Source organism: Ornithodoros turicata, chromosome 7 (assembly GCF_037126465.1).
Source record: "Ornithodoros turicata isolate Travis chromosome 7, ASM3712646v1, whole genome shotgun sequence".
In the NCBI taxonomy this organism is placed as follows: domain Eukaryota; kingdom Metazoa; phylum Arthropoda; class Arachnida; order Ixodida; family Argasidae; genus Ornithodoros; species Ornithodoros turicata.
Genome location: NC_088207.1, coordinates 28,329,704 through 28,350,821, shown reverse-complemented (window position 1 = coordinate 28,350,821; position 21,118 = coordinate 28,329,704). Strand labels below are relative to the sequence as shown.

Genomic DNA, 21,118 nt, shown 5'->3' with positions numbered 1-21,118 from the left:
TTGTTGGAGTATATCTGCAAATCATACACTGATGCAGTCTGTGAAGTCATGTGTTGAAGTCATGTGAAATCATGTGGTGTGTGTGTTTCTTCTATACTGTTTTTTATGCTGTACTCTAGAACCCCTATATAGTGAACCTGCATATAGTGATGGCATGGATATAAGGAAGCAAACCTGCGGTCCCAATGCGTCGAAACCCTAACCGTGGACAGCTGAAGTATTTTAGCCAGCGCTTAAAATGTAACTATGAAACACAAAAGCGACATGAATGGACACGGACAGTGTTCGTGTTCGTTTGTGCGTTTTGTTTTCGTTTCGCAATCGTTTTATCGTGTTTCAGATAAATCAATACGATTAGCGTTGCGGCTTTTGTAAAATGCAGACTCACCGTTTTGATGAGCAACCGGCGCTTCATGGCTTTTCTTCAGTGTCTTTGCGGATGATGCATGAAATGCTGTAGATGGCATAAGAAACTTTGTTTTCTGCATTCATCCTTTTCAGAGCATCACACCCACGCCGTCTTGAGGGTATCCTGGAAAAGAATCATACAGTTCTACTTCAAGATCTGTACAGCAGCATGCATATTGGGAAAAATGCAATACATGTAAGGATTTTTTGCCATACGGTAATGCACGGTAATGCATTTATATTTCACTGCCCGATCTATACAATCTGACTCATATGAGGACGACATCTAAGATAAACAGAGTGTTGTTTCTCTTTGACAACGACGTGGCAGGTACAGAGGCATCTACATAAGAGTACTGGAACGGGCCCTTTTTAGATAGGTGCCTACTACAGCGTTGAAGTGTTATGCGCTGCTGTTGTCATATTCAACATTGATGCAATATTGTGTTGTCTTTGCTGTATTGTACCGACGCGCGTGATCTCTACACATCACTCAGAATGTCAATCTGTGGCCATATATAGCGACAAACGGTCGTAAATCCAGGTGTGCCTTCGTGTTTACTATGTTCTTAGTGTCCCCATGTTTTTTACTGTAATTGAAAAACATGTGTCGCACTGCTCCCGCACAGTTAATTTGCCCCTACGTCCCTGCCAGTGCAGTGCACCATTGTCATATCAACAGTGCGAGGTAGCGAGTTCTGTTGCGGCTCGAAGACCGCGTGTTTTAGAGCAGATACTTTTGAAGAAGAAAAAGAGTATAAACTTTAAAGTCAAATCTTATAAATATACATAGCTGAACTGACAACATGGAAGCGCCATGATTTTCGCTCAACCTGAAGGAAACAATTACGTTGTCCGGAAGAAATGACGTTGCGTTTCTCATTACATGTTCTACCGAAACAACCACGTTTGATGCGGTTTAATAGATAAATTCAATGTAAAGCGCTGTAAGGCCTTTAAAAAAGGATAGAATCTCAGCGTATCGTGGCGTGTTCTCGTATGCAGTGTACGCCTGACCCGTCGTGTGACCGTATGCGTGCGTATGCTCCATCCATTTCATTTCATAGAATAACCCACATGAAATGTAATGGCGTAGTGTACCGCAACTTCTGTTGGACCTCATTTATCTCTCGTTGTTGTTGTATTGACAGTAATGACAAAAGTGAGAGATTAAGTTTCTCTTTTATTGTCTTCTCCGGCGGACCGTACTTTCACCTTCTTCTCCTCTATTGAACTCTTTTGGCAGTAGCTCTGCCACAGGCCCATTGGAACCTGATACACGTACACATTCACGCACGTGGATAACAGCAACGTTTTGCACGTGGCTGCGGCCGCGGTATACGTGGTAGCAAAGGGATAATGTTGACATACCATGCTGAATACGCCGGTTCTCCTCTGTCTGTACCGAAGCGTACTCGAACTCGAATCTGAAGACCGCCTATAAGCATGTGCGTTGTAGCGAGTCGTCCTGTTTGTCAAGTCACGTCCCAGTATAGGATGACGTGAGGTACAAGGCATGGACGCTAAACGCGGCACAGTCTTCATAGGTAAAAAATGGAGTAATAAGGATGCGACTTATGGCCATAGTTGTCAATGCGCCAGAAAAGCCCTAATCACCATCATCATCAATAACGATGTGACGTCGGTGAGACATAGCGGAATAAATTTGTCCACAGAATAATCTTCACTCCCTTAAAAGGTGGTGTCCGCAAGGAATCCGGATTTATAAAGTTAATGTGATATCCACTTGAAGATACCTTCCAAGAACAAAACACCAAAAGGTTTCGCAAAATTCGTCCGTGTTTTTTCATAACACATCAAAACCATCGATTTCGAAACCAACTGCCAGCTTCCGGTTGAAACGGCCCTTCCCTGCTTCGCCTTTTCCGGTGACGTAATTGGTATTGCCGGCGAGATTCCCAATCGCTCAGCTGACGGCGTCGCCAGGCTGGTTGCAATCCGATACCATCGAAGTATGGACGGAGGTGTTTCTAGCGACAGTTCGGCAGCAGATTGCGAGTCGGAAGACCGCATTTTGTGACGCACTGCCTGCCTTCATAACCGACTCCAGTGACGTCGGTCCGCACACTGTTGCCTGAATTCAGACGGGAGCGCGCAGCCGGCCACAAAATCCGACTAAATTCACTTTCTAATATTTCCGACTGTTTCAAAACGAAACACTCCGGTTGCATGAATTTGAGGCACCCAATATTCTGATCGCACCTTCAGTTCAATTCCGTTTCTCTCTTTTTTTTTTTTTTTTTGTTCGGACCCCACCTTTAAAAAGTTAAGTCACGCTATTGGACGCTGTGTAACCTGTACGTTTCCGAAAAGAAGGGCAAACGTCTCAGTGACAATATGTTGCACTGCCAAAGGAGTTGGGCATTTGGTCCCAGTGTTACACGAGCGACAACCAAGACCCAAGTTAGCAGCTCCCCTAATGTCTTCGATACGCGCGCACCGCATCCTGAACAGCCGCTTCCAATCGCCTTCCAATTAACATAGAGAAATCGACTTTTAACGAAGGTCCCACGCTACTAATTCACCCGTTGTAATTGTCTGGAACGAGGAACCTAACTTTGTTAAGCCTATCACAAATCTGGGTAACGCACAAGGACCCGTCGACCCTGCGCTCCAGAGGAGCATACGCTGGTCGTTTAGAGGGTATGTCGACCGCTAAATTTTGATCGATTCGTCCGGAGCCAGTGACTAATGATGGAGGCGGCCGGGCATTAAATCTGCTTCGTGGCCCTGGAAAGGCTATCGGAGCGATAGGTGGATGGATCGCTTATTAAGTGGGCCCTGTGAGGAGGCCTCTTATACGAATGAGGAGAGTACTTAGCAGTTGGCGGCCTACATCTGGTCACAAGGTGCTCGTTATTGGTAGAGGTATATTAGATTGACTTGGAGGGACTTTGACGGAGAAAGTTCGGATGTTCTGGTCATTAGGCTGGAAGGTGCACTATACTGCGCTCAACTTTTTATTTATTTATTGTTTGCGGGGGCCGTAAAATTGGTCATTTATCCGCGTTTAGTTCTTTTTTGTTTGTTTCTCTTTTTTTTTCTTTGCTGGGAATAGCAAGCAGCCGTAGCGCAGGCTAACCTTTCCCTCTTTCTTTTTAAATAAACATATATCCCCCCTCTCCTGGATGTGCTGTCTCGGTGGGGTCTACGACGTAATATACTATGCTCAAGGGGGGGGGGATATACGTTTATTTCGGAAAGGTCAGCCTGCCTGCTCAAGCTCAACTTATGTCTCCCGGACAAGTGATTTTAATATTTAAAAAAGCTTAAATGTAGTATTTCTTACATCACAAGACATTTGGAACTGTGAGTGGTAATAATACTAATTTTAAAACAAAAACAAAAAGTTGGTGATGTGATAAAGAAAAAAATGGGGATGTGGGTTTCGACGAAGCCGAACTGGCTACCCCAGTTCGCTTACACACTGAAATTACAAACAGATGAGAGATGATGAACAGAGATGACGATGGAGTTCAACATGTAGTTCAAAAGTTTCGACCAAGTGAGTGTAAAATGTCGGAATCGCTGGGGGCACACACAGCACACATTCAGCGAGTCAAAGAATGTCCATAAGCCCGGTTGTATGCAGAAAATCTTCAAGTGCCCTCAGCGGCTTGTCGGACGACGGAGGACCTAACAGTTCGCGAAGTCGAAGGCTCGGGAGTCCACACGAGAGAGGCTCGCCTCTAATATCCTTCGAGCATCAACGTATTTCCGAGACCTGAGAAGGATGTGTTCTACGTCCTCTACAACGCCACACTTACTACAGTTCGGAGAGACTCGCTTTCCAAGTTTGAAAAGGAGACGTGCGCTGTACGGTACATTGAGCCGTAGCCTATGTAGGACAGTCTTCTGCTGGTTGCGAGTCTGCAGGTTTCCTGTCGTTTGTGCTTTAACCCGCTTGTCCGCGTCCCTTTGCTGCAGTTCCACTCAAGTATGTAGGACAACCGTCGTTTGTCGCGTGAAGGAAGGTGGTACTCGAAAGCGTAACTCTGGATCGACCTTGTACAGAAGCGAATCCCGAGCAGGTCCTGTTACCCAGGAGGTGCTGCACATTTGTTGCTTTAGCAAAAACAGAAAGAAACGGAGCATCTTCCTTCCATCTCCAGTGAGTTTGTAACCACAAATTCAAATTCTATATGCCGATTTTGCTGCTGGACCTTGGCCACTGCATAGTATTACAGTGGGTACCTGGTCATGTCGGCATACCCGGCAATGAAGAGGCTGACCGGGCTGCCCTACGGGGTCATCAGATACTTTCAGCCCACACTATCATCTTACTCAAAGGTGACCGTCAGGTCCTCGTCCGTGCTATCTCTGCAGGCAAGTCAAGATCACAGTGGCTGCATGACATGACACCCTACTCTCTGCTCCATGCAGTGGATCCGTCCCTCTCACTGTCGCATCCTCATTGCCTTCCGCGACACTATGCATCCCTTCTTCACCGCATGCGGCTGAATGTTGCATCTACACCAGTTATGAGGCAGCGTCTTGGCCGTGTGCCATCGGACCTTTGTGCTTCATGCAATGTGCGCGCTGACCTGCACCACCTGCTTATGGACTGCCCTGACTACCAGCGGGAGCGCGAGATCTTGCAGCACGGACTGCATACAATCAATCACCACCCTTTGTTCGTTTGTTTGTAAGAAAAAAAACAAGGAGAAAAATCACCGCCTTTTCACTATAGGCAAGGTGCTGGGCCCATGGTCCAGTACCGTTCATATGCACCAAGGTCTCCGTCACCTTTGGGATTTTCTGTCATCAACAGGCCTCTCCACCCTGCTTTGATTACCGGAATCCTCCATCATCATCTCTCATTACCTACAAATGGCACTGGGGCAGCACCCAGCCTGCTGGCCGTCATCAGCCCTATCTCATCATCGTATCTTTATGTGTGTGTGTGTGTGTGTTGCTCGATGTGCCGTTCAAGGAAGACAACCTATTACAAGAAGCGGACCCAGACTGAACACTATCTCCTGCGGACGTTCGAAATAGATCCCAACATCCATGTCCTGGAATAGATATAAAATGGACATCTCTGGGAGCTACATGAATGGACGTCCCTAACCGTACATCCGCAAGATGTACCGTAACAGCCGTTTGAAGAATTGTCCGAATAGGGTCCCTGACGGGAAGTTGCAGGGAGCATTATCAGAGGGGAGAGAGAAACATAGCAAGGTGTGTCGCAGCGTGAGTTCGACCTTCGCTGAACCAACTGAAAGACTCAAATCAAAAGCAGTAAGAAACACAGACGCTGTCGTTATAGTGAGTTAATACGCGAAGCAGTTCTTCAGTTCACTGTTATCAATATATGTAATCGCATTAAACTTAAACGCTTCACCCTTTAGTTTGACTCGCAGCCAAACAGCGCTCTTGAATTTGTGGGTGCTCGCGAGACAAGTAATATATAATATCCGTTTTCGCTTTGGAAAGGTATGCCATAGCTTTTCTAAGTTCATGGTTCTAAGAGCTTTTTGCTCTTTACAACTTTATGCTCATTGTTCGTAACACAAATACTAGAAAGCAACTGTGAAAGAAAGATGCAGTGGCCGAAGCTGAAACAAAATGGCAGAAAAAAAAACGCCTAGTAGAGGAATCTGTCCACCTACGCAGCAGCACAATAAACACTATCAATAATAATGAGAAAATAAGGGCCCTGAGCACGTACGCAAGTAAGTCCGAGCGACTTCACGGCATTTCCGTGTAACTTCCTCCGAGGACAAACGACGGGTATTTGTGGGAAGTCCAAACCGTGGCCACTCGGAGATGTGGGGGACGTCTGTCGGAAAAAATGTCTGTCTCCCAGGGAGATGCGAATTTCCGGGAAAGGGTATCCCCAGGAACACCACGGGAAGTTTTGTTCTGTTTGGGGATGTACAAGACACCCTATGCTCTTCTTCTAAATCAAAGAAAGTATCTTCACGAGGTTCTCGAACGGAGTCCACGCGCATGTCGCAATACTTGAACCTATACAGGTATTGCGAAAAGAAATGCCGTTATAAAAGTCTCACCGCTTGGGCCACATGTCGGAAAAATGTTCACAATCTTTGATGTACGTACATGATTTCTTTCCTTGTTGACAGTTATCGCTTCTGATTTGAGGAGAGTGTGGCGTACTCCTTTTTATGGCACTTAACAGATACCCAAATTGTCGCAAAGAGTTTTTTTTTTTTACAATTTTAATTCACAACGTTTGCTTAAGTGTCACAGATGCAATACAATTACCGCCTATTTACACGAGGGTGGCCTGCTTCTACCGTCGGGACGACTTTCTTCTTTTCTTTATTTCCCTTGCTACGCTGTGCGCTCGTGCGCACAGACCCAAGTTATACCATTCTGGCTAGAAAGTCGTGAAGAGCTTCACTCGGGAGTTAGCAACCTCGACTTTGTTGGCTCTGGTCCATGCAGAGGGAAATTCTGTTCCACCAGCCGTCAGCAATTGACTTACAAGATACCCCTGCGCATCAGTGCCGGGCTCTTCGCTCCCTTTTTGCTTTCACGCAAGCCACTGGACTCCTCGAAGGGCTCTAAGCAGAACTCCGACCTGTCGTCGCTTCGTGTTCACCATAATTCATCCTCTCATATTAACCGCTGTGAAGTGGGGTAGGGTCCTGTGGCTACCACTGGGGAAACATCCCATGTCATCATCACTTCTTCATTTATTGTTGTTGTTGTTGTTGTTGTTTCTTCAATATACTACGTCACCTCATCACTTCCAACACGGTCAACCAACATCACCACGGAGCACCACTGCCTGTACCGTATGGTGTCTCTACATGGGGCCTTCCAAAGAGCTTGTTCTGCTATCGCTGTGAACAGAACTCGAAGCTTGCCTTCTGTTGTACCATTGATCTTGGTAGTCCAGCAGGGAGACGCGAGCGGTACTGGCGAGACAGCACTGACCATATCCTCCTGGTCACAGGCTATTCACGGAAAACATGTACTGCGGTTTCTTCCTTTAGGCATCGCACGCAGGTGGATGTTCGAGAAACTCCCCAATGGATGAGCCGATCTCGCGTTGGAAGTGCCTCTAATGCAGTACGCCATCGCAGATTTTGAATAGAACTTGGCAGCCACAGCGGCGCGACGGCGCCTCAACGGTATCCAACGCGAGGTTCGTCTTGGATGCGAGCCATAACAAGCGCCTCTGATATTTTGGTTGGAGGTGTTTCTTTAGCATCGACGCTTTCTAGGCGTTGTGTCGTTGAGTAGTGACCCAGGACAACAGCGTAGGCTTATTTTTAGAAAAAAAAAAAGCTTCCCGGGAACAGCACCTCAAAGGATACTGTCCCGACGACCACCCCGCGCATAGGCTTATGGTGGTGGTGGTGGTGGTGGTGGTGAAAGGGCATAGGCGCATAGGCTTATGTATTGTCATCAAGTAAGAGAACTACCTATATGGGGGCGGTGTAGGCTAATGCCTCTCATTTGTACCAAAGCAAGAAAGAGAATTATATCACTCTGTTTGGCGGTATGGTTCCGAGCGTATTGTGCAGTGAAGTTCCGGTCTCAGGGTGTAGGCTGTCGTCCACGCCGCTGGTCCAGCTTTCAACGTTGTACTCGTGCTCAACGAAAAAGAAAAGAATGGTCTTCCTTTACGTGCAAAAAGTCTGAAATACACAATTTCCGGCAATTTTTAAGTGTTGAAAGAAGCCGTTTCTTTAACATTTTTTTTAATTGGAAAAGAATGAAATTTGTGCTCGTGCACGACTTAGATTTGTGATCATAAGAGAAAAAAATCTTAGTGACTTGCTGAAATAGAAGAACAGTGTTCTCATATTCCTTTTAAGGAGGAGCGAAAAAAAAAAGACACCGTAACAAGGATAGAGTCAAGAGAACTGCGATCACATGCTGTAAAACGACAAAGATACAGTGCACGACGAAACTTTGAACGAAACGATGGTGATCAACTGGTCATATAACGCTGACTTCCGCACAACCATTGCGTGATCACGATGACAATTGGTTAGTTTGTCTCGACTAGGCATATCTATTGTTGATATTATAGTCTCGTTGATGCAACCTATTTTGGCAGATCTTTTTTTGTCTGTGTGTCAGGACTGAACATTTTGGGCAGTTTTTCTAATCTCGAACAGAAGAACGGGAAAGAAACGTATTTTCCCCAACTTTCTCGTTTTTGTCCCTCGCACCTGTTACTCACCTTTCGCCATACTGTCACAAAGTCACACCTCCAAATGGTCCACTAAAGGACATCAGAAACATGCATTACAACGAGAGCCTTTTACGCGCCGGAATGGGCCTATACCTTCGTTAAGCACCGCCTATTTCAGCAGCGAGACAACATGACGTGAAAAGCTCACGTAAATTTCAGCCACCTACGTGCTAAGTGCATCTTCCGCTCTGGCCTTAACAGCGCAGTACTTTACTTTGAGGAGACGAAGGATAGCGTGCGCTGCTCAGCATAAGGGGTGGACCATTTCCGTACGGGACTCCCATTAGGGTAGACGAAACGACTATTTAATGGAGATCTGCTTCAACGAGCTCTCAACCGGCAACGTGTACCTATAGCGAGCTCTCGGGCAGTCCGAAATGTCGCGAGCTTGGGATTGATCAGGACACGGAGGTGTTCCAAGTAGCGATCTTTGCCGAAAGCTAATTTTCGAGATCCGCTCGTTGCTACGCAATTGCAACTATACCCATTTACTGTGAAGAATATAGTTGGTATGCACGCAGCTCATGTCATTGCCATCATAAATTTATCGATGTCGTTGTTGTTGTTGTTGCGAGAGGTTGTAAAGCAGGACAAAATAAGATTTTCTGACTGAAGTGAAGAAAGTTTCTCCCTGAGATTTTTATTTTCAGGTCCTTCTTGCAATGTTCTATATGTGTTCGCGTTTTCACGTTTTATTGTAAGTATTTTAGGGCTTATCCACTTTGTACTCCAAAGAACTCGAAGATAAACGACAACAGCAATCTCCGTATCGCAGTCCTTGTTCAGCAGGTCTGAACCCACGCACAAGAAGATCAGTCGTAAAAGAAGACAGAAGAAGAAGACAACGAAAAACCGAGACAGCGCGCATCAGTAACGGAAACCAGAGACGCTTCCCTATACTCCCTACCATACCGCCATCAGAGTGCAGTGGGTTGAGTTGCGGAAGGATACGTTTTAAGAACGCGTGTCTCGCGGCAGCTGAAAGGCTTTCTTTTGCCGCCGGCCTCGGTGGCTTAGTAGGTAGCGCGCTGATCCTAAGATCGCGGGTTCAAACGCGGCCGAGGACGATGGCGTTAAAGTGGGGACGTTAAATGTGGTGTGCCGTGTGTCGAGGTTTCGGCGCACATTAATGAACCCTCGGGTGGATAAAATTAATCCGCAGTCCCGACCACTGTGGCGTCGCTCATGATCACAGTTGACTCGCGACGTAAAGACCCGAATTATTATTATTGTCTTTTTCCCGACTCCTTTCTTCGAGTTTAAGACTGTTACCTCTCTGTACCCTACTCTGAGGCTGTTACCACAGAGAGACCACAGATTCCAGAAATGAGCGACACACCCGCGACAGATTCACGATCGACGACGACGACCTTCTACGTGAAGTGCTGCGCGATTGTTCTTTTGAAAACGTTACCAAATGGTCGATGAACACGAAATCTACAAACCCGAAATAGTACTTTTATTTCTCTCTCTGCTATCAGATGGCACTGCCGTTCATGATACGGAGTCATAGCACCGCGAACAAACGTAGTTCCCCTAGAACTCTCTCTTTCTTTCTCTCTCTCTCTCTGTCGCCTGTGTCGTAAAAGGGAAAGGAATCGTAATACACTCACGGTTGCCCAAAAGCGCTCTAATATCGCGCAAACCTAATAAACTCTCCTAGTTTTGCTTTCTGGAAAATAAAAGATTCCTACAATATAAAAGCACGTAAAGTAAAGCGAGCAAGAGAATACGAGATAGACGAAGAAGAAAACTCCAGGGGACACCGTCCCCCTTTCTAGTCTCTCGCATTTTCGTCTCCACTCTTCTTCACAACCTCTATACTGTCTTATTCGCGCTGTACGTATATAATGTCCGTCTCATGATGTGTCCCCAGAGAATGCAGTGTTCTCATTTTCCATTGCAAATCCTAACCTATAGCAACGTGAGTGCGACGGATAAGAGATGGAAGGGAACTCATTTGCTGCCCGTGCCTTAACCGCATTTCGTGCGGGTCCTCCTGTCTTTCGCAACGCAGCGTGCACAGCCAAGTCCATCAGCGCTTAATTTTCCAGCTAGTCTTGAAGGGGAATTGGTGCCGGAGGCGTCCACGAGGAAATTATCTGGCCGTTTGCAGTTGTGTCCCACGATAGCTTGCTGGGGACGCTGTCCTGGAAATGACGTGGAAGATGGCGTGTGCGTGTGATTGGGTGGGTTTCTAGCTGGCGAGTGTTTCATTATTACACGTGAATCCAAGTGCTGGTGAACGTGCGGGTAGTCGCTTTGTACTTGCGCTAGTTCGCGTTATCCCAGGTTAAAAATTGAGTGTCGCTGCGGTCTGCGGCTAAAGTGCGCGTTCATCCGGCCGCTCCAGCATTACCCACCGCAGGTGCTGTGCGGGTTCAGGTATGAATATCCTTAGCCGCGGTATCCTTATCAGGGAGTGTCGGTAGATCGTCGCTAACGGGGCCTTTGAAGTAACTGTATCTCCGCAACCAATCAACGTCATGCACGCTGTCATTGGGTCCGGTATGTACGACAACTGACGTCAACCGTCTACTGACGCCCTCTGTTGTGTTCTTAATAACTTTCTACTCTTAATAACTCTACTTTCTTAATAACACTACTCGTGGCACGAAGTTTGCGACCAGCGATTGGCATTCAATGTCAGGGTAGCAGAGTACTTTTAATGTGATCGCGGAACCTGTCCGCCGGTTTGAGTTAGGTGGGGAACGAAATGCTTCGTCCCTTCTCTTAGTTCTTCTGATCAGACCTCTCATAAACACCTTTTACCACAGCATAAGATCGGTCTTCGATCTTAATACCGAGCAACAGTAATCCGAGTATCTCTAATACACCACAAAGTTTGGAACTCAAAAGCTTTCTTTTCTTTTTCTTACCCCTCCTAAATGTTTTTCTTGTTGTTGTTGTTGTCGTTGTTGTTGTTGATTATTATAGAGCTGCATTTTCCTACACCGCGGTTGTTCCTCCACCTCGTACACGAAGACTTGCAATTAGCCGTAGCAAACAGTATTCCTAAGCGCACAGGAATGTCAAATATCCCCAACCACATGCTCGTTGATATTGCCTCTCGCGCCGCAAATAACTTCTCATAATCTTCTTACAGCGTCAAAGGAGGGGCGGTGGAAAAAAAAAGGCGAACTTTTGCCGCGCATTACAGCCCGATCTCAACGGTTAAATGACGAGGGGTCGTCAAAATGTGGCTCCTCTTTGCACGTTTCCTAAACAAAGCTACTTCTACTCAAGCGAGTCGAAGCGAGGAAAACAGAAGAAAAAAAAAGAGAGAGAGAAGATTCCATTAAACCCGTAAAACCAAAACGAGCGATATCCGGAAACATGTTCCCATTTCTTCCGGCGGAAAACTTGTCAGGTAGAGAGAGAAGGGGAAAAAAATCTTCAAGATTGAATAAGAACCGATAGCTGCTACTGCTGCTGTTTTCTTCATCGGCGAATAAGTGAAGCTAAAGTTGGAACATCTCTCGGCTCAAGGGGGACGAAAGAAAATCGTTCTCTGGAGAGGAAGAGAGAAAAAAATCATATTCCCGGTCCACATTGGAGGAGATCTAGGGAAAGAACGAAAAAAAAAAAAAGAGGTGTTCGTTGTCGCAGGTAAAAGAAAAATAAGGAAGAGAAAGAAATTACGTCAGGAGACGCGATAAGACTTTGTATCTTATTACGAGTAATAGAGCTCAAAGATGTCGAAACTTTGTTTCCACGAGATAGAGTGAGCGAAAGAGAGGGAAAAAGAAACGTTGATTGTGTGCGGGAATTTGTTTTCTCCAATGGCGGCCGAGAGTTGCTGGGTCTATCCTTTCGGTTCCCACCTGGACAGAGTCCAGAGCAAGACAGGGGGTGACTGCTATGAAGGAGCGACTTCGCTCGATATTTTCGCGGCGCTTGGACAAAAAGGTACGTACGGATTTTATGTTCTGTGCGTTAGCTAGAGGCCACGACGGATGACTTTTGAATGTACTTTACTGCCACAAGCCGATTAAAGGGAATATAGAGGGGGAAATGTTTTGTGAATACTGACATGCACAGTAAGCGATATATATATATATACATATACAAAGTGAAAATAGCCGAAGCTCTGTAGCTGCACGTTGAGCATAGGCTACAATTTGATCGTGCACTCCCAAGCACATATCTTTACAATTTGAGCAAATGTTTACAAATTGTAAACATATGCTCAACGTGCAGCTACGGCTATTTTCACTTTGTATATGTACTTGCTACCTTGCACTGGTGGCGCCGTCACCGTGGAACATTGACGTCTCGCCGAGACGCACTGTTAGCGCCGACCCAAGATCGTGTCACTTCCCTACGCCAGGCTGACGAGTCCCAAGTAGGACGAAACAGCTGTACTTGGCTGGGAGTACACGATCAAATTGTAAACACATATATATATATATACTGTAAAAGTTGTTGATTCGCGTGGAACATATTTTCGCGTTTTGGTGGAGGCCATAGTTCAGAAACAATTCGCGGGAACTCAAATTCGCGGAAAACGTGCGCTTATGTTTCTCGGTGACGTCAGTGTATTTACTTCGCGGGTGCTTCAATACGCGAATGTTTGGCGCTCGTGAAAAACGCCAAAAGTCGTTCCGCGCGCGAAAAAAACAAAACAAAAAACTTTACAGTATTCACACTTGGCTCTGAAGTCTCTTGTAAAGTCACTGTATGTGGACATGGTGACCAATCACCGCAGCACCATCCTCTGGCCATTCTCATCGTCCGGTATGACAAAGTCTTTGAGCCCGCGCAGATATAAGCATCCATAACTGTCGAACACCTACACAATATTTTTGTTTACACCTTTCGAGTGTAAATGTCTTGTCCTATGGCACACACCTTTGTGGTGTAAGTTTCAAACCACGCATCAGGGTTTTTTCTGAAACATCCTTCAGAGTAGTGTATTCCACAAGAAGCACCATTTGTTTATGTTTATTCAAAAAGTGAAAGGGAGCGAGCAAAAAGCTTCAGAAAGAAGCCTGATAAGGTTCAAAGGGCACATTTCAAGGGGTCATTTCAAGGGGCACATTCCACAGAGAACTCCATTTGAAGGGGGGGGGATGTATTCCATTTAAAACACTGTTTTAGACGGGTGTGTTGCAAACACAATTTTTAGCTCCGTAATTACACATTTCAGTTGAGCTTGCTGAATGAGAAAATGTGTGTATTTCCAAAAATACCCATTCTCTTAGACGCTGAAAAATGCAAAAATTACTGTGTACCAACCTTATGTTTTGTGTGTCTCTTTCTATCCACACTGCATACCTTACGGAGTGACGCGTTTTCCAAACCTCACACCACCGTTCCATCGCTCGCTTTCCCGTATACCCTGTCGGTACATGCTATACCCACCCTGTAGCACTAAAGCACACCCAAAATCCAACCTGTCCAAAACCTCTCTTTCAACAGTCTAATGGACCCAACTGGAGAGCACATAGCGACATCATCGGTCTATTTGCCCTGCTCTTTCCAGCACACTGCAGCTCCTTTTCAGCACTCAGCTCCGGACGTCTGGCGAAAAAGAAACTCTTCCTTCAACTTTTTTTCTTTTTCCTGCTCTTCTCTTTCTCCTGATCCTTCTCTTCCCAGCAGAGCCCACTTCCCGCATCGGTTCGATTGCTTCGTAAACGTTTACTTGGGTTTCCCCCTTGTTTGATTCCGGGATGCAGTGTTTGTGCTCCGACACCCTCGCTACAATTATTCTCTTTTGTCGCTGGGCCTCTCTAGAGAAACACATTAGGGAACAAACTTACAGCGAGAAGAAAATCGTATCATAAGCGTCCTAATGTTGTCGCCCACTCTCGATGTGAGAATTGCCCTCGGGCGGAAATTGAGCGTGCTGGGTCCTAAAGTACACGTTGTGTATACGCGCTTGTGTACCTACTGTTTAGGTCCCTGGAGAAGAGCGTACATCATTTAGACGGTGGACAGTTTTCTTTTTCGCTTTTTTTCGTGGCTGTGGCCGCCTTCTTTTTCTGTCTCTATACTTGCGGTTTCCTCTGTATGTGAAATGAAGCCGTTGTGCTTACATACGAAAGACGAAGGAGTGTGGTACATCATAAGTCTAACAGAGTCTAAGAGTCTAAGTCTAACATAATAAGAAGACGCTAGTGGTTGTTTTTGGGCACCTGAACAAAAATAAAGTTATTATTATTATGTAATTTCAGGCACGGTCTAGAGGATTATTGTGCTTCCGGGTATATAGAGTGACAGGAAAATTTGAGGCCGAGAGGTTGGTTATAGTGCTATTATGCTCGGTGTAATACCGCAGCGATAGCCTTCGCTATTATTCTGTAGGTGTAAGTAAACAACAGTGTATATCCGTGTGCTCACGTGAACGACACCCACGCGGAATATTCTAGTGGAAGAAAAAGCAAAAAAAAAAAAAAAGCTACTGTTGAGGTTTCGCCGGGTCTTATGTTGAGCATTCGCAGAAAACCGGAATATCGGAAGTGGCGTACGCGTTGCAGACGACGTATTTCACACGTAGCAGACGACACCATCGACACTGTCGTCTGCTACGGAGTACCTTGTGGCTGATACACAGGATGTTACCCATCCATGATGAGAGAAGCGCGAAAACACATGACGTCGAGTGCTCGCGCTCTCGTGGCAGCAGACAGCTATGACGTATTGCGCATCTTTGCCACTGTTGTGTATCAGTGTGTTGTCCACACGCCGTCTCCAACGATCATTAGAACGTGGGCTTGCAGGAAAACCTAAGCCCATTACTTGAGCGCAACACCGTCACAACAGAGTCAATTTCTATTCCTATATCAGGCTGAAGGACGGACAGAGTTAAGTTCTATTCCTTCCACAGAAACTTTTCGTATTGTTGACTTATTCAAGTCACACATTAGTTGTGATAGTTGGCGATGATGCATAGTGAACAAGCGCAACAGTATAAACAACTGATTCATTTCCTGAGTTACCACAAGATGAGCTCATCTTGCTCACCATTCACGAAAACTTCCCCACTGCCCCTACTGTTTTGTTTTATTGAAGAGTGGAGGATGGGACAATGCGCAATGCTTGTCCAGATCGCCTTTAAAAATATTACTGTTCCCGCCCTAAAACGTGTCGTCGCCTCCGCGGGAGAACATACGACGCGAATTTGAGCATTTTTACATTGATGGGATAATCGTCACCTATCATCATCAGGCAGTGAGACTCGTATTTTCATCAGATCATCGCGCGTATTGGGGTAGAAAAACACCACAAACATCATAATCGAAATAACGTTGTTGCTGTTTACATTTTTTTGTATTATTCACTGATTAGATGAGTCAGGGGAAAAGTGAGCCCACGTTTCTGATTTAGCCAAATATTTCCTATACCCTCAATTTACTGATTAAAGAACTGATGCCAGTTCTAAAGAGCCTCATTACTTTTGCACTTTAGTGCAACACTGCGTCAACACTCTTGTGCTTTACCTTCAACGCACCCCAAATTTCCAATAGAGTCCCCTTCCTGAGTTGAATTTAGCATATATTCTACTTCTATTCAACTCATCTGGAAAGTTAAATTTAATAACACCTTCCACTACCCTAAAACTTTTACACTGCCAGTGTTTCGCGAAATGTTTTGCTCCTCCCAAGCCGAGTTCGTATGTAATAGCTAAGGATATTTCTCATTCGTTCATTACCCCAGCACTCGCAGCATGCACACGCGCATACTGCCACATACGTTAGATGATGATGAGGTGAGGAATTTACGCCGTTCTGGCTGTACACTGCACCATTGCGTTTGGTGCAGCATGCACCTCCCTCACCTATTATCCCCAACCTCATATATGACTGCGACGGATACGAACATGTAAAATTTCTGTTGTTATCATCCCACAGTGGTATGTCAGCAGTATAATCTGTTCTCTTAGGCTACTTCTGTAACACCACCGCCACTGCTTCTTGTATTGCTACCTGGAGGATGGGTACAAGTCGCAAGGCTTGCCCACATCGCTTACTTGCCCGCTTCTTTTGCTATGAACTTTGCGTCTTGCGAACTGTAGGATGGGACACGACGCATTGCTGTTCAGAATATTTTATTGACATAATTATCTAATTACATAGATAAGTAGTTGACTATCACACTTTGGTTTTCATTAATAACATAACTATGAAAATCACATAGCGACAACGTAAGTGTTCTACATACAAACAAACTTTCGTTACAAGTGTGTACAAAGTACTAAAGATATGTACAATCTACCATTCGTGCGCACACATATCAGACAAGATTCGACTGGAAATTAGGTTCTGATTATTTACACTATTTACATAATCTGCACTCATTGTTAGAAAACAAGGTTCATTAGAGCAACGCGCGCACACTTCACGCATATGTGCCGATTGTACAGGTCCCGACAAAAGTTTGCGGAACATGCGAGCGGTGTATTTTCTCCTCGGTGCGACACCCTACCGGCGAGCGGAAATTGGCTCGTTTACTCGTTGAGAGGGGTGAGCGAGTGCACTGGTAGCGACGCACCGCGGTCGTTTCGGTATGGCTTGAATCTGCTCCGATGGTGGTTTGAATTGGTGTCGCTGCCGGCGCACTCCTCCGCCACTGTGAACGAGTGAACAGCCCGCTTCCGCTTGCCGCTAGGGCGTCGCACCGAGGAGAAAATACACCGCTCGCGTGCTCCGTAAACTTTCGTCGGGACCTGACGGTAGGAACCTGTACCACTGACGGTATAGGAACTGCTGCTCACCTACCGAAATGGGACGGTGCTCAAGGTGGTCACGGAGCAAATACCTGGTTCACACTGCAACTCCTCTCCGTTGCGGGTACGGTACGGATCCAGTGCGAAGGCGGTTGTAGTACGGCACACTGTTCAGACAAATGCGTTCTTGATACGGAAAACGCTTGTGTGTAATCAGTCATGCCTCCACTCCACCACGCCTCCATTCAGTGATTTATCCAGACCCCCCCCCCCCCCCCCGTACACCCCCCTAACAGCCCCCGCCCCCAAATGTTCAGCGCTTGCGCGGTGCGCCTTCGCTCATTGGCCAGCTGCATAACCCGTACCGTACCGTATAGGTAACCCGTACCGCATTGAGTTCGGTCGAGCTCAACTCTTGCGGTGCGTGTGCTTATCGGTTCCCCGTGCTTCGTTGCCATGACAACCGTGCCACGCCGCATCCGTAGCGCATGAAAATGCAACAGTGTCAACCAGGCATTAGTCTCGGATACATTGCTCGAATACGGCGATTCTGACCTACAGTCCGACATCGGAACTTCCAGAGTACGTATGACACAGTTATGATAATTAGATGGTCGAACTTACCTCGGGCGCTCACTGCATCGTTGGGTCTTACAGCGAAGCAGCGGCGCACAAAAGTCCACAATATCGACACTAAAACACACTCTTGTAGGACATGTGCATTTCTTTCGTTTGTACCGCAGTTAGGGCAAGTAGAATTTCGTGTAGTTCCCAATTTGACTAGATGATCTATTGATGAACTTACACTGCCGCGTAATCCCTTTATCAAAATCGGGCGTGTTTGCTGATGTCGGTTACATAATGCCCAGACACCTGGGTACAATACTTCCCCATCTTTCGCATCGCCAACTGTAGAAAGGGATAAGACGCAACGCTTGCTCATCTTTTTAGAGTGGAAGATGAGAAAAAATCGTTCTAGGAGATGTATTGTCATCGAAAATGTTTCCAGGAGTTGTATTGCCAACTGTAGGATGGGACAAGCGTAATATACTGCTGGCAATATTGCCCGCGGCCGCTGGTCGTCGTATTGCCAACTGTAGGATGTGGACAAGCGAAAGCTTGCCCACATCACATTTCAAAAATAGTACTGCCCACGCCCTTAAAAGCAGGAAGAGCAGGATCAACTAAGTGCTAGGCAGTGCTATAGGCAGTCGTATCGCCAACTGTAGGATGGGACAAGCGAAAGCTTGTCCAGGGCTAGGCGTTCACGGTAATAACCAGTGGAAGAATAAGAATATTACATTGTGTAGAGCGATATTTCACTGCACATTCCATCTTGCTCATCGCAGGAGTGTGTTGCTACTTAAGTTGGTCAGATTCGATGGTGCTTGTCTCGCGTCCAGTGTTCATATTTCAAGGGGCCCTCTGTAAACCTACACAGCCTCACACATGAACCACATTAGTGTCATTAACCAGACATTACTGTCGAGTCGCCTGTTCGGACAGGCTGTCTGCACCTTTCCCCAACATCACCCACCCGCCTTCCTACCCCCTCTTAAAACTTACACAACTTCACATATCAATGTCAGTACCATATAGCCAACAATTACTGCATTACACAGCGAAAAAAGTAAATCAAGAAGTCAGAACAAATATGAAGTAAACAAAACACAATGACACCGTCATCCCATAGCTGTAGTCCCCAAAATATGCGCGGCCATCTCCTTTTGCCATCTTTTCCGCGTCGGGTCCAAGATGAGTAATGGTTCCATCCTGTTACTATTTTCCACGTCAAAAACGCTGCGTGTCCCAAGAAAAAAGAAAGAAACAAAAGTGAACGACCACCTTCTCTTGCGAAACCGCTAGATTAACGGTAACAAACGGCCCCCTGAATCAGGGCGACACCCTATCCTTCTTAGTGAGCCTGTCAAACGCCTTAGGGACAGAGAGTCAAAAGCCAAGGAAACGGGGGAAGCTTTATGTGGTGCATTCGTATCGGTTAAGCTTGCTTTTTAAAAGGAGGCTCACGTGAAAGGAGAAGCATCGTGGGAAATTTCCGGTTCTATGTAGCGGCAGCGTGGAAAGCAAATGGTAAGATCTGCCTCTCGATCCGGAGAGAATCTCTTCTGTCGAATATCTGGCAGCGCGAAGTAGAAACCTCTCGCGATGTAGAATCCTGTACCGCGTTTGCGGGGTACAGGAGGCACCCCAATGAAGGCTACTGAGGGATGCTCGCATATGTATTCTGTGGTGCGTAGTTGTGCGGAAACTATCCGAACGCCAGGGCAAAGGACTACGCACCGCTCCGTCTCCTGTACCACCATCACCACTTTCCATCTCCCTTGTTCATCCTTCCCCTTTCCTCTCTCTTTGGTGCACCGAGCCGCTAATTACGAGCAGGCTGACTGCACCTCCCCCGAACATCACTCCTCTCCCCCTCCCCCAACCCTCGAATACTTTCTTGGGCTTCAGCGCACGTGGGTAACGTTCGCCTTTCCACCAGCGTTTCCGGTATACAAGTCTTGTGCTTTAAGCCTGGTAAAAATCGTTTTTACCCCCTTATTTGCGTCATCCTCACTTCGGGTCCCGAAAAGCAACATGCTAAAGCGTGCATCCAGTCACCAACACGGACACTGGAGAGTGCTTAGTACTCATCACAGCCGCTAGGCGTCATACGATGTCGCAGAAGCACGTTTTCCTTATTATTCTTCACGCGCAAATCTTGTTTTCCACCCGATATTGAACTATTTCACCCTTTTTTTACAGCATCTGAGATAAAACTCAATTTTTGTCCCTCGATTTTCAAAAATAAAAGTAAATAAATGAGTAAAAGAAATTAAATTAAATCCGGAAACACAACTGTTAAAGTATACTGTGGAACCGCGGAAAATTCCAAAGGCGACAAACTTCAATGTTTGGCTTACTGCTTGAATCAGGACGAACAAACATGGCTCGTTGATTGGATATTACTATATCGCTTTATGTAACACCCGCAGAGTCTTTGACGCGTTCCCAGAGTTCTAACCACGGGAATGGCCTCAAACGGTGAATACTTTTCTTCCTCCGCCAGCACGAATAAATTCTCAGTTAGGGACGCTTTGGGACTTCTCACTGACGCATTCCTTCGGGAACTTCTCATTGAGAATCTAGAATCAATGGCGGATTCGTCCTACTGACATGTCCAAATGAGGCTACAGAATCTGCTTCACTGATTGTGTCTGGTTCACACGCTACAGGAATATATTTTACATTCCAGCATTAAAACAATGCACTGGTCCCCCAGAAAGCCCACTTGGGGGAGTTAGGTCAGGTGCGTTCCTACAACCATTAGTCCATTTCGGGACTAAATGTGAGGTGGTTTACGGTGGTTACGAAAGTTTACGGACTACTTGAAGTATTGGGGACTAAATATCAGGATCAGGAATGTAAAATGCACTCCAAAAACGGAGCTTCACTGCATAACGCTGTCAGCGTCGTCAGCATCATCCTCATCACCACCTTCTCATTTTTCCCCAATAGCAATGGGGTAGCATTCTGCTCAATGAGCGGAAGTCATCTCCATATCATCGTCATCATGAATTTCTCTCTCTCTCTCACTGCATAACACGCTCCTAGACAACCATATCATCCCGAATGACAACGTACTCTCCATTGATTTGATGAAAATGGGGAGGAGGGGGTCCTCAAAGAAAAAAAAAACACGCATGTTGGTGTTGATCTTGCATGATGAACTAGCCCTGGGAACGGGACTGAGAGAAGAGACGACAAGACAACTGCTAGACTTCCAACAAAATAATTTATTGGCAACATAGTATTGTCTTTAAATATCACACTCACACGGC

At 46.1% G+C, this 21,118-nt stretch overlaps 2 long non-coding RNA genes across 2 annotated transcripts in view; one reads left to right on the top strand and one right to left on the bottom strand.

Moving 5' to 3' along the window:
* LOC135400748 (uncharacterized) overlaps window positions 1-21,118 on the top strand; it is a 153,606-nt gene that overhangs the window by 72,161 nt on the left and 60,327 nt on the right. Inside the window, exon 2 of the long non-coding RNA XR_010424639.1 lies at window positions 502-604. This is a non-coding gene — a long non-coding RNA (uncharacterized LOC135400748). The remainder of the gene's footprint in view (window positions 1-501; window positions 605-21,118) is intronic.
* The window catches only part of LOC135400749 (uncharacterized), an 84,709-nt gene that overhangs the window by 30,031 nt on the left and 33,560 nt on the right, over window positions 1-21,118 (bottom strand). The window contains exon 2 of the long non-coding RNA XR_010424640.1: window positions 389-532. This is a non-coding gene — a long non-coding RNA (uncharacterized LOC135400749). The remainder of the gene's footprint in view (window positions 1-388; window positions 533-21,118) is intronic.